Consider the following 12,667-nt stretch of genomic DNA (forward strand, 5'->3'; position numbering starts at 1 on the left):
GGAAAACAAGAAGTTTAAAAGAAGCATCCAAGAAGCATAAAAAATTATGACATAAAATTCTGGTCGGAGGGAGACCACCAATCAGACACCACAAGGAGCTTGTACCCATCCAACTAGAGGATGAACAGCACAAGGGCAACATGTAGACACCCATGTGGAGTGCTCTTATGTGACCTCATAGCTTTCTCCATGACCTGCATTAGCAGAGGGAACAGCGTACACATAACAACAAAGCACTCGTATGTTGAACACAGTTGTTTAAAAAGGGGAATGGGCGCTCCCAGGGAAGATGTACGTGCTTAAAATCCAGGTGCCCAGAGGTGTGGGACAAAGGCCATCTGTGGATGCAACATGTATAAGATGCTGGTGAGGTTAGAATTTCATGGGAATAGTGATAGAAGAGTGTTGAGAAAATTGTAGGTGTTTTATAACTTTTTTTTAAAGAGTTCACTAGTGCATTTTTTTTTCAGTTGTATTGCTGATATTGATCCCGGATGCATAGTTCTCTGGCTGTTGGTTAATTATGTGGAGTCACTTCATTTTAATTCTAGTCTGACTTTGACCATATTAATCAGGCATTTTTTCTCTTCAGCACCGCACAACTTGCAAACTAGTCCTTGTTTTCAAGGATGTGTTTCCAGCAATGGTGATTTATGGAGCAGGACTCTTCCTTTCATAATGTTTCCAACATGTTTTTCCAAAGAACTGAGATAATCTGGGATAAATGCTGAGTGACTAAGATTAGTCAGAGGGAAGGAATAATCCCAGAGAAGGTTGAATTGCACAAAAGAAGTTGGGATGAATGAGCTAGAAGAGATTTGATGGCAGGTGGGAATGAGTGTGCTTGTTGAGAAATAAGGGTTCACAGCTTTTTTTTTTCTGATAATCCCACACTGAAATATCTACTTCACTCTGCATCTAATTTCATAGCAACCCAAACAAGCTAAAGGACTTTAAAGCATTTTAAAAGCCATCTTATCTTGTAATAATAAAAGTTTCTCAACCTCAGTAACAGTATAGAAGCTATAAATTAAAACCTTTCCTGATGATTTTCACTGCTTCACTGGTTATATTTTCCATACAGAAATGTTGCAGTGAAAAATTACTTACAGAGAAGTAACTAACCAGTATAAGATCCTACATAAATCCTGTGTGAGCTGGATGATTTGTTTCCAGTTCTTTGGTCAATAGCTGTATCCAAATTTATAGAGCTACCGTCATGTCTGATCAACATTATTTTAAATGGAAGTCAGGTTTACATGGCACAGAAATTGTAAAACATTCAGACTCCTGGACAATTTTTCATAACCAAAATATGATTGTACCTCTCTAATTGGAAAGTAGCTGTATTCAAGTTCGTAGTTAAATAACGCGGAAAACGGACAAGCCTTAAACTATTTAGCTTACGTACTGAGCACACTCAAGCTAATTTTCTCACACATAGAGACGTAAAATTAGTCTGTGTAGAAATTCATGCTATCATGGTGATAGTACTTTAATTTAATATTAGCTCAGAGATCTCCCCATTCCCATGGTGTCTACTGGGCAGACTTGGTCTAATTGGAGAGAAGACATTTCTATTTTAAGTGTGGTGATTATCAAAAATCCCAGATTTCACATGCTCATTTTGCTCAGTTTGTGTGAAAATTTCCATTAACACCACAGAACAGCTGACACAAGTTTAGATATCATGTATGAATAAATAACCAGTCTGAAGGTATGCCTGACAACAGAACACTGGACTGGAAGTCCACCCAAGGCAGGCCAATTGCCTTGTGATATTGGCTTCAACACTCATATTTTAGATCTGAAGTCTGTGTTTTCTAACTTGAGCCTTCCTGCGGCATTAGCTTTTGTTCTCCCCAGCTGCACGCAGCTCTTGGGAGCCCAGCTGTGGCGTAGTTTCCACATGCTAACGGGGTTTTCTGCTGCGGGTTCCCGGACACGGGGGAAACGCGGAGGTACACAGGACTCGGCTAGCCAACACAAATAAGAACTCCTAAAACCCAATCCCAGGATGCAACACCTTCCCATGCTTGTGGTTTGTCTCAGAACTGAAACTACAGAAAACAAGAAGTGAAAGAAACTGAATTTTACCGAGCAAAGCATGCATTTCCTTCTTCACTGTAACACTTATACAGAGAACACCAGCAGCTGAAGAGGAACGATTTGGGAACAACTCATTCTGCAGATGAACAACCCTCCTACAAAAGTTCCCCATCCCAGAGTCAGACTGGTGGAAATCTCCCCAGTGCTTTTGAGCTGGAAGTTAGCATTCTCAGTATTGCATTTTGAGAAACTGATGTAAGATGGTAACATAGCTCCTCTGGTACTGCTTGCAATTTATGTTGCATTTTTTGAATTGTGCATAAAAAATATTATTTATTCATAGGCACATTTGATATTTTATACAAATACAATAGCAATAAACTGCTTGCAACCCAGTTACAATGTTTCTAGGGCAGCCTTGAATTATTTTTATTAATTCTTCTAAAAATGCAACATTTAGTTCAGGTACCACTTCAGCATCATGTGATATCTTCTTAAAATCCAATAATAATTGGCACCTATGTAAAATTACTCCTTTTTACAATAATTTTAATTAATTTTTTAGCATCACGTCTGATAGACTGTTATACTACAACTATTATATTACACATTCATATTCTGTCATGAATTGATGTACAACATCTGAGTGATGTTGTACAACACTTAATAATCACTGGTCAGGACAGGCTACCTATTAACTGCACTTTCAAAATTATTTTCAATTGGACATAAGAGCTCTTCTTGCATTCTAAGATAAAAGAGTTTAGATGGTTTCAAATAACACTGTGAAATATTTCAGAAAGTCAGATATCAGTTTATAAGACAGTGCTGTAAATGTAGGTCCTCCAATCTCTAATAAAAACTCATAAATTCTTGGTGTGATCCAGCATTTAAAAAAAGCCCTTTAGTAATCGCTATATCCCTATATTGCAAATACATGCACAAGTATATGCATACTTATCTCCATATTCATTATTATTCTAAAATTTAATTTTATCTTGAAAATATGCAATCTTAAATATTTTCAAAAGAGTTGTAAAAATGGACTTAAATATTCTCACTTAGCAGGACTAAAGTCTTATGACAAGGGGAGATACGTATAATACAAAAGACATAAGAGATTAGCCTCTTACCTTGATATACATGCAGATTTCTGTGTGAGACTTTGAAGTTAATATCAATGATCCAGTGACAAATAAAAAATGGGGGGAAAAGTCTATCAAATATTTGTTCCTAAAACTTACATGCAAAGGTGAATGAAGTTATAAACAAACAGGAAATAAATAGTAGACTAATTTGGTAAACAGAAGAAAATTTCCTAAGTGCAATAAAATAAACACCCAGAAACTGAGGATACAAATCAGTCACGCTGAGAACTAGGAACTTAGTGTTGGAAATTCACAACCCTAAGCATAGTCAATGAAACTGGTTATAAGAAACTCTCTCCATGCAGATCTCTCCATTCAGAATATCAGTTAAGTGTACCAAAAGCCTTCTATATGCAAATATCTGTAAGAAGGATGGTGAAAAAATCTTGCCAGTGTGTGTTTTCTGGAAAAATCTGATCTGCATAATTGTCCCCTTCTGGTGCCCACATTACAGACTGTGTTGCAGGTTTAACATTAGGCAGGAGAGAATTAAGATTTTTTTTAAATAAAGATGGAATGCAACCAGAAAAATCATATGATGAAGATCCTTGTGGAAGAAAGGAGGCATTTGGACAATTTCCAAAGCCAGAGTTTGAAGAAAAAGGCACTGTTTTCTTCTTCATTAGCCAGAGATAGTTTAGCAATAAATGGAGCAGACTTGGAACTGTTAATGGAGACCAGAAATTTGCCCTCTTCTGGATATGCTTCCATTTTGTCAGTCAGCAGGTAGCTCCCTGGGTATACGCAGTGGTAGAATGTTATGGTACAAATAGTTCTATATGACTGCTGACTGCCTCTGTGTTGCCCCAGTGTTTGTTTCTGTATTTGTGCATATCAGTTCTGCTGTAGTTTCTCTATGCGAAATCCTGCTCAGGATTTCAAAATAAGTTGGGAGGTGGGGGGTGTTTAGCACTTATTTGTCTGTACCTGTATTTATGAGTGGTGAGAACAAGAATTATGAATGGCCTAACTTGGAGAAGCTCCAAGCACAAGGAAGTAGCCATGTTTGATGTCAAGGAAATTAAGGCTAGCTCTGCATAGATTAGAAATTGGTCATTAACTTTAGTTCTGCACGTCAGGGAGTTGCCTTCAGGAGCTGCAATCTCAGAAAAATAAAATTGGTTTATTTAGCAAGAATTGCATAGAATTAAATTATTTTTCTGGCAGCTAGATATTAAATCTTATAAAGCAAATTAGGAGAAGTGTAAGGCTGCATAATACCAGTTAGAAAATTAGAACCAGTTGAAAAATTAGAGATTTTTAGCAGGTTTATTCTATTTTATTTCAATAGTTTAAGATCAGCCTTTTTTTCACTGAACAATTTTTTTAGGGAAACAACTTTATTAAATAAAATTAGAAAAAAATACAGTTACTTAAAGGTCCCCAAATCTTCCATCTCCATTTGTCTTGCAAAACTGCCGAGGTACAAACTATTTGCTTGGGTTTATTATTGTGCTTCAGACAAAGTATATTGTGATTTGTTGTTCTTCATAGCTAGATACAATGACTATGTATTTCAAAATACATGTTATTTACATTTTATGTAAATGTAAAGCCTTCCTTGCATTACTTTGTCTAGTAAATGGCGATTATTTAACGATTACTTAGACTTCTATAAATATATGGCTTTACATTCCCAAAGGTAACATTTTGTAGACAGAGGTTCTTATGCACATTTATGTCTGGATTTCTATAGAACATGAGGTGCATGCATAGAAATGAACAACTTTTTTGCAGGAGGGCAATAGATTCAGTTCATTAGCCCTCACAATCTGGAAGAAAGAGAACAATGAAGCTGCTCCAGTCCTGAGGCTGCAGTAGCTGCAGCAGCAGCTGTTACATAATGTGCTCTTAGCATGGGTGAAATAGGTCAAGCTGAAGGCTGACTAGTCCTTGCACAGGCTACAAAGTGTAATGCCTCAGCACTTCACCATTTATGTGTCAAGAGTACATCCCCTTTTGAATGTTGTGACATGAGTTGCTGTCACCTGTGGCAGAGTTCTTGCCTCATATTGCACCAAATCCTTGTGGAAACATCTCCCTAACCACACAGTGGCCATTTACTGGTAGTTGCTGCAACAGCTGGCTCTGGACACACTGACTGGAAGAAACTGCACAATTCATGTATGATGAAGAACTGCTGATGAGACAAGAAAGGGAGAAAGCCATTTCAACTGAATAACACTCTTTTTCTCCTTTCATCACACACTGCTGCACTCAGCCTATTCCCTTTCCCTGGAATCCCATGAGGAATGGAAATGCTTATACTTGCCAATTTTTACTGCATAGGAAGGCATCAAAATGGTGGAAACCAGATCTGAGCTAAAGCACAGCCCTCAGTCTCCAGAACTCCATGAATGAAAGCAAAGATAAGGAAGCAGCGCAGAAAAAAAATATGGCAGTTAAAAGCCATACAGGATTACGGCTATGGCTGCAGTTCTAGCAGAATGATTGCTTGGTGTAAGCTTCTGGGATCTTTTACAGAATCCAGGATAAGTTTAGAAAGAAATCTAATTATGAGGCTGTTAACAAGCCTAGATATAAGCTAAGCTCAGCTCTAAACCAAAACAGCTGAAGTGCCTTTGCTGCCATGTCACTAATTGGTCATTTCTACCACTGTGATTACCAGGATTGACACAGTGACAATGAAAGGCTATTTGCAAGTCACTGATAAGTGAGAGGAAGTCATGGAAAAGCTGTTTACCACTATTTTGGCAGGTTCAGAATATTAGTTGTGGCCAAGTAGCAGAAAGCAAAATGCCACACTGAGTTAGTAATTAATTTCTGGTATGTGTTTCCACAGAAATTCAGTGCAGAGGACTGCTACGAAACATGGTGAACTGACTACAAGGACACTTTGGCTTTCCATGTCAGTACAAGACAGCACTATTCCATCACATAGAAGAACTTCCATTTCACACTTGACTGAAAGTCAAAACATGAAGTCCCCAAATAGATGCCTTTTTTGGATTACATCAGTCTGAGTGGCCAGCATGTATTAAAATTGCATGTGTCAGACATGGCTGTGCTGCATATGTTTAGATGGTGCTCATCAAACCACTTTCCAGCCTGCCATTAGGGTATAGCAAAACTGAGAAGAAATCATTATAAAGTGTGAACCTGATAATCTGAGAACATACTGGCCTTATTAGTTATAAGAAGATCCTGCCCACTGAGCAGTCTCTGCAAACTGTCAAATATCACCAGAGATGACAGCCCTTGCTTGGCTCTGGAATACTATCCACAATGTAAACTATTTGCCTGGGGTTCTGCAGATAATGGAATTGAAACAAACACTGCAGCAAATTAACCTGTCTGTCTCACAGGATGACATCAGACTAGATTTCCACACAAAGTATTATTATGGAAATTGCATTTTGACAATTTGAAACAAGTTTGGAATAAGTTTTTTTAAATTATTTTACTTCAGTGGGAAAAAACCAAACATACCAATGGAACAGCAAGGATAAAAATGACTGCACTTTTTGTCTTTAGTCATTAGATAAATGTATTAAAAATGACTGTATAATGAAATACAAACCCTAGATAACATGTCAGGCACCATTTCTAAAAAAAATGTAGTGGCATAGTTAGTCTTTATTCACTCTGAAGTGTGCATTTGAAGGCAGGGGTAAATAGTGTATAAAAAATACTCAGGGTTATATTCAAATATGGCAATACCATCATTTGCCACAGTGATTGCCTCAGTTCTGCTTCAGTGAAGACCTCTCCTAGAGTTCCCTCAGTTACTCTTATTTTCATGTAAATATAAGAGCAAAATGTCCTTTTTCCTCATCTCACTAATTCAGTCCCGGAGGTCTGATGACTGATAGGGCAATTTCTGCCCTGCACACAGGCAATGCCTCTGCATCTGAGTAAAGCCACATCTTATTCCCATGGGGAAAAAGTACTGATTTTCAGGATCAAGGTGCAGGTGACACTGCTTTACTTCACCACCTGTGCGTTAATTACCAGCTTGCTTTCATGCACCAAATCAGCCTCTATCAGTTCCTATTATTGCAAGAGAAGAGATATTATGGAGCCAAATGTGAGAATTTAGTCGTGTAGAAGAGCCGCTGGTGTTGTATCTGAGAGATTGGTCATAAGGGTCTGAAAGCTGAGAGAAGGAAAAAATTGCTTACAGGATGTGATGCAGGTGAATTACACTTCTGAAAGTTAAACATTATTCAGAGGTAACGTACAGCAATCCTTAAAAAAAAAAAAACAAGAAAAAAAGAAAATAGATAATATGTAAAAGATGTGTTTCCCTTTGAAAGACAGGTGTCTGCTAGGGAAAGCAGGAAATGGAAAATGTAAAACCCCTCCTTCCAAATTATTATAATTTTGAAACTAAGGGGCTCTCAGGCAAAGATATGAGAATAGGAAGAACAGTTTTTTACTAGTATGTATAACAAGGCAAACAAACATCCACAACTATGGCATTAACAACAACCAGAACCACAAACCCAGTCCCAGCCTTCTCTCAGCTGCGGCACTTTCCCCTTCGGTGCAGTTATGCTCACAGCAGGCAGGGGCACTGGTGGCTCCCGGTGGGCAGTCGATCCCCGTGTCCCTGCAGGACTCCGAGGAGCACCAAGCTGGAATGGCAGGAATGAGCAAAAATCCCGGGCTGGTGGACGAGATGTATCAGAAGCTCTGCAGCGGTAATTGGAATTGCAGGATGTCCTGGCAGGGCAGGGAGTGCAGGGCTGCAGTGTAGAGGAACCCAGAGCACTACCAAAGAAGCAGAAAGGGCGGGACAGTGGTGGCCCAGCTCTCAGCAGGGCAGGGAGAGGTGAATTCAGGATTCCCAGGCTCACAAGCAGATGGTGATAGGTCCCCTCTTTTAGTGATGGAGGTGATAATAAGGTCCCAGCTCAGTGGCCTCTCTCACCCCACAGAAGCAGCAGCAGCTCCAGGCTAGGTTATGGCAGTGGCAGTGAGTTCATTTTCCCAAGCAGCGGCTTTGGCCGTCCTCCTCTGAACCTGAGAGCGAGCCAGCAGCTGCCCCAGCCCCGTCCCCTACTTGCCCACCTCTGCCCCTCTGAGAGAAACTCCAAAAACAAAAGGAGTGCCACCAGACTCCCTCCTCCTCTGAGGCTTGGCCATCTCCCTGTTGTCTCAAGTAGCCAGCCATTAGTGCTTCCTAGCAACTCAATGGGAAAAAAATTCCACAAGTAAAAAGGAACTAAAGGAAAGAAACCCTACACCCAACACATATAATCCACTTATAGGGATTATTCCTAAGTGTATTTTATGCATGCTCAAAAAAAAAAAAAGTAAATAAATCAATTAATGTCAAATTAGAAAAAGATTAACCTCAAAAATTGTTTAAGTGGATGAATTACGGAAGACTTTTGGTCCTACAGAAAAACAACAGCAGGGAAGTATCACACATTGCTGCAGCACTTGACAGTGTCTAACACTGGGAAAGAAATCAAGGGAAATTACTGGCGTCTGAACTACATTTGTTTTTATTTTCATTTAAAGAACGAAAACTGTTACAAGGAAGACAGTTTCTCAACAAAGCATAATTACATTTTTCATTGCAGAAGCTGGGTAAATTGAGGAATAAAGAACAATTTTTTTAAGCTGCTACAGACAAAAGTAGGAAAAATTGCTGATTCATACCCTTGGGAAACTGCTGTTTTTCCCTAAGTACATTTGTGAGTTAAAGTAATGGAAATGTTACTGGTGAAATTCTATTCTTCAGTGGGAACAGGACTGAGGTTTAAAAATGAAGAAGGAAAAGAACTATTTCAGTTACAAGTAACTTGTTTCGCAGTTTTTGCACACATTACATGTGCAGGATTAATCCTGCACTCATTTTTTACTACAACAGTTGTGCTTTAGAGTACTCCTTCTAAAAAGACTAAGTCAAGGATCTGTGTCAACAGAATAGCTTTTGTCTCTGGGTCCAGAGAATTCTTTCAAGCAAAGATATTTCCATCATAGAAACAAAACCCCATGGTTCCATCCAAAATCAGTCAAAGGATGTACGGTTATCCAGAGTGATTCAGATCTCACACGTACAGTCCTTCGCCCAGTGAGACTGTGTCCTGTCTAGTCACTTTGTAGGGAGTTTAGTAAAACTCAAATGTTTTAAACCACTTAAATGTTTCAATTACATTTGTGAAGTTCAATGATAGGATGAATCAAGGCTTGGGTTCAATGCAATAAAATAGAAATTCTTGAGCTAAGCATCTAGACTAACTATGAGGAAATTAAGAGACCTCATAAATTGCCTGATAACTACCAATTATGATTATGGATTGGCACCTTCAGTAAGCAAAGGAGAATTCAGAGAAAGTAGCCTGAATTTACACTTAAGATAGCTAATTATTTATCACTGGAAATGTCTCTTTCCACTAAGAATTCACAATCTTAAGTTTTGGAAATAAGTCCTTCTGACATTCTCTTATTTTAGAAGTCTTAGATGATATTTATATCCCTTCACTTTTTTTTTTTTTTTCATTTAGCTCTACCACTTTTCATCATGGAGAGCTGCTACAATTTGTATAAGAACTGAATACAGTTTTTCCTACTTTGAGGTATTCGAGCCTTGATGTCTTATTTTTCAGGTTAACTGTAGAAACCGGGAACTGAATCATTACACTGGAAGAGACAAATGCCTTGAATTTGTTCCTTTTTCCAGTCCATAAATATTCATTGGGCCAGACAGAGAAGAAAAGCATCAAAAGGACTATATTTGTGCCTGTAAGTATAGCTTGCACCCATAAGCTAGACTAAAAGAATAAAAAAGCCCTCCAAACAGAATTACTTCACATATGCTGACTAGAACTATCAGTTCCTAGCCCTGCTAACTCCCTGCTGTCTTCTTAACAGAGCATAAGCATTATCAAGGGGATATAATGCTCCTTTTTAAAAGAAATCACACACCACCTCCCACCAGCAGATAGACCCCATGTTTTTTGAGCAATAGCCATCTTGGAAGTAAGAAACCACCTCATCCCTTTCTTCCTCTACAGTTCTAATTGAAGGCAGAATACAGGTTTATTGCTGACCATGACATTATATGGTAGGAATATAGGAATATTCTTTTGGTTGATTCAACATTCCCAGTAGTGCTGCTTCCCACCTTTATCCTCATTGGAAGGTCAGGATGGGTCAAGTGGGAGAAAGAGAAAGATTTGAACCTGTGCAATCACTATTGAGCAACAGACAAAGTATTAGTTTGTTATCAACACCATTTTAGCCACAAATCCAAAACACAGAACTATATAGGTTGCTGTGAAAAAAATTAACAGCGTCACAACCAGTTCCAGTACAGAGACATATTAGGAAAAGGTAACCCTTGTGGTTCTTGAAAACTAAGTATTCATTAATTACTTGCCATTAAAAAAGCAGCACAATTCTCCTTTGTTCCTTCAGCTGAAAGCACTTTGCTGGTGGACTAAATACTGGGTATTTTTTTCCTTTTGGCCCACTAACTAGCCATGTATTCTCTGCTAATAAATCAGGCATAGTAGTAAGTTATTAATATCAGCAAAGCTGCCATAAGTCACCTTAAGTCCTGATTCAAATAAAAAAAGTAGTATGCTTTGTACCAGAGCATCAAGAAAGAAAAATGTAATGGGAAAGATTAGAAGCAGTTCATTCTTCCCCAAAACATAATTTAGGAACTTTTTACTTTCAAAAATTAATTTCTTTATAAGAAAATAAATCATCAAAGTCTAGTGGTGGGCGGATGTTAAAGTCACCTCCTCAGGTTGTTCCACTTCCCATGACCTAGTTACATACTCATGGTAGGTGGGAAGCAAAGCAAAAGAAAATAAACAGACTGACATACAGAGCATAGTCAGATGCTTTCCAGCAGCTTTGAATTTGCAGGTTTTTTACTGTGTGGTACTACAGTGGTAGGGAAAGGAAAGAATTCTCAAACACAAACAGCAACTTGTGCTCAAACCAGCTTTCCTTGTGTCTGCTTAGATCTCAGAATACCCACAAGAGCAAATGAAAATCTATGCAAATAATACTTACCTTGAAAATGCTTTCCAGTAACTAGATTACAATACAGTGTCACAATTCTTGAATAATCATTTGTTCTGTGCAATAGCATATATGGCATTTTTTATCTAGTGTCATTAAAATAAGACACGCAAACCTTGCTTAAACTATTTTAAAGGAAGTATATCAATCACTGTTCCAAGAAAAGGATTGATTTACTGCGTCAAAGATGGACTAATACAGAAAACAGAAGTATGAATTATATTTACAAACCTCAATAGGTTCTGTGAAAAATTATACTTAATGCTAAATTTTCTTATAATACCCTTTGACCATTTGCCCAACTTCTCCAGAGAGAGCTACTTCAGCTTTACATAATCTTCATTCTTTCATTCCTAAAAAAATTCCTGAGGGACACATTTAAATGAATAAATGAATTAAAATTTATAGAGAGAAATGTTCATAAACATGATGGACCTAAGAATAATGAATAAGGGATAAATAATTTATGGCCTTTCATTTTGTCACACACTGTCAAACTGTGACAATAACAGATTTGCTTATTTTCATGCAAATGCAAATCAAAATATGACAAGACTGAAACAAACAACCAGCTGAGGCAAGGCACAGGGATAATTCTGCTGGTGGAAATAATTTTAAATACGGTAACAAATAGCAGATGTAGCCATTCAAATAATAACATTTCATTCATTCCTCATTACTTAATCACTCTTATTTTTCATTTGCTTTCACCTAGAGTAATAGATTTTAGTGACCAGAGGGATGCATATTAATGTGGGCTTACCTACTAAATAGCACAACTCAAGGAACTTCATCCACTTATTCTAGGTAGTCATTGATGACATCTGTCTTTTCATTACAGCATTTCCCCAAAAACAGGTATACATGGCAAGTTGGATGTGCATTCTATTATTTTCTCAAGGTATTAAATACTAGCCAGTTTTCAACCTGAAGCTCTATAGCTACATTAATGTGACCTTACACCAAAATTAGGAATGGACATTCCTAATGCAAGTTAGTATACATTGCAACCAGCTCAGTCTACCTACATGTTATACTGTTCTGTGTCTCTCTGCTGAATTAGCCACCTACATTACAGCTTCTAGGTATAGGTGGAAAGAGAGGGTTTTCACCCACATAGTAAACAATTAGCTGCTTTTGAGTCACTGATGGAATCTATAATAAATTGGAAATTGTTAATTCTTCTCACAGTTAAAAATATACCTCATCTCCAGTCTGAGTGGGTATGTTTTCAGTTTCAAGGCACTGAGATTTTCTATACCTTTCTCACTAAGTTCATATTTAAATATCAATTTTTCATCCATCTATTTATCCCTTAGTTTTCCCTTAAGTAGACGAAAAAGACCAAGTTTCTTTAGCATCTCATATCAACGATCATCAGTTGACTGGCTAAATCCCCACTATCCTCAGACAGTTATTCCAGTCACCAACAACCATTAGACATCTTCTGTGTGCCTTTT

The 12,667-nt window shown here is 37.9% G+C and overlaps 1 long non-coding RNA gene across 1 annotated transcript; it reads left to right on the top strand.

Moving 5' to 3' along the window:
* The first annotated feature begins 242 nt into the window (after positions 1-242).
* LOC128787780 (uncharacterized) lies at positions 243-6,215 on the top strand. Its single transcript, XR_008430840.1, has 2 exons — positions 243-366; positions 6,001-6,215. It is a non-coding gene; the product is annotated as an uncharacterized LOC128787780 (long non-coding RNA).
* Positions 6,216-12,667: the final 6,452 nt, after the last annotated feature.

Source organism: Vidua chalybeata, chromosome 5 (assembly GCF_026979565.1).
Source record: "Vidua chalybeata isolate OUT-0048 chromosome 5, bVidCha1 merged haplotype, whole genome shotgun sequence".
Classification (NCBI taxonomy): Eukaryota; Metazoa; Chordata; class Aves; order Passeriformes; family Viduidae; genus Vidua; species Vidua chalybeata.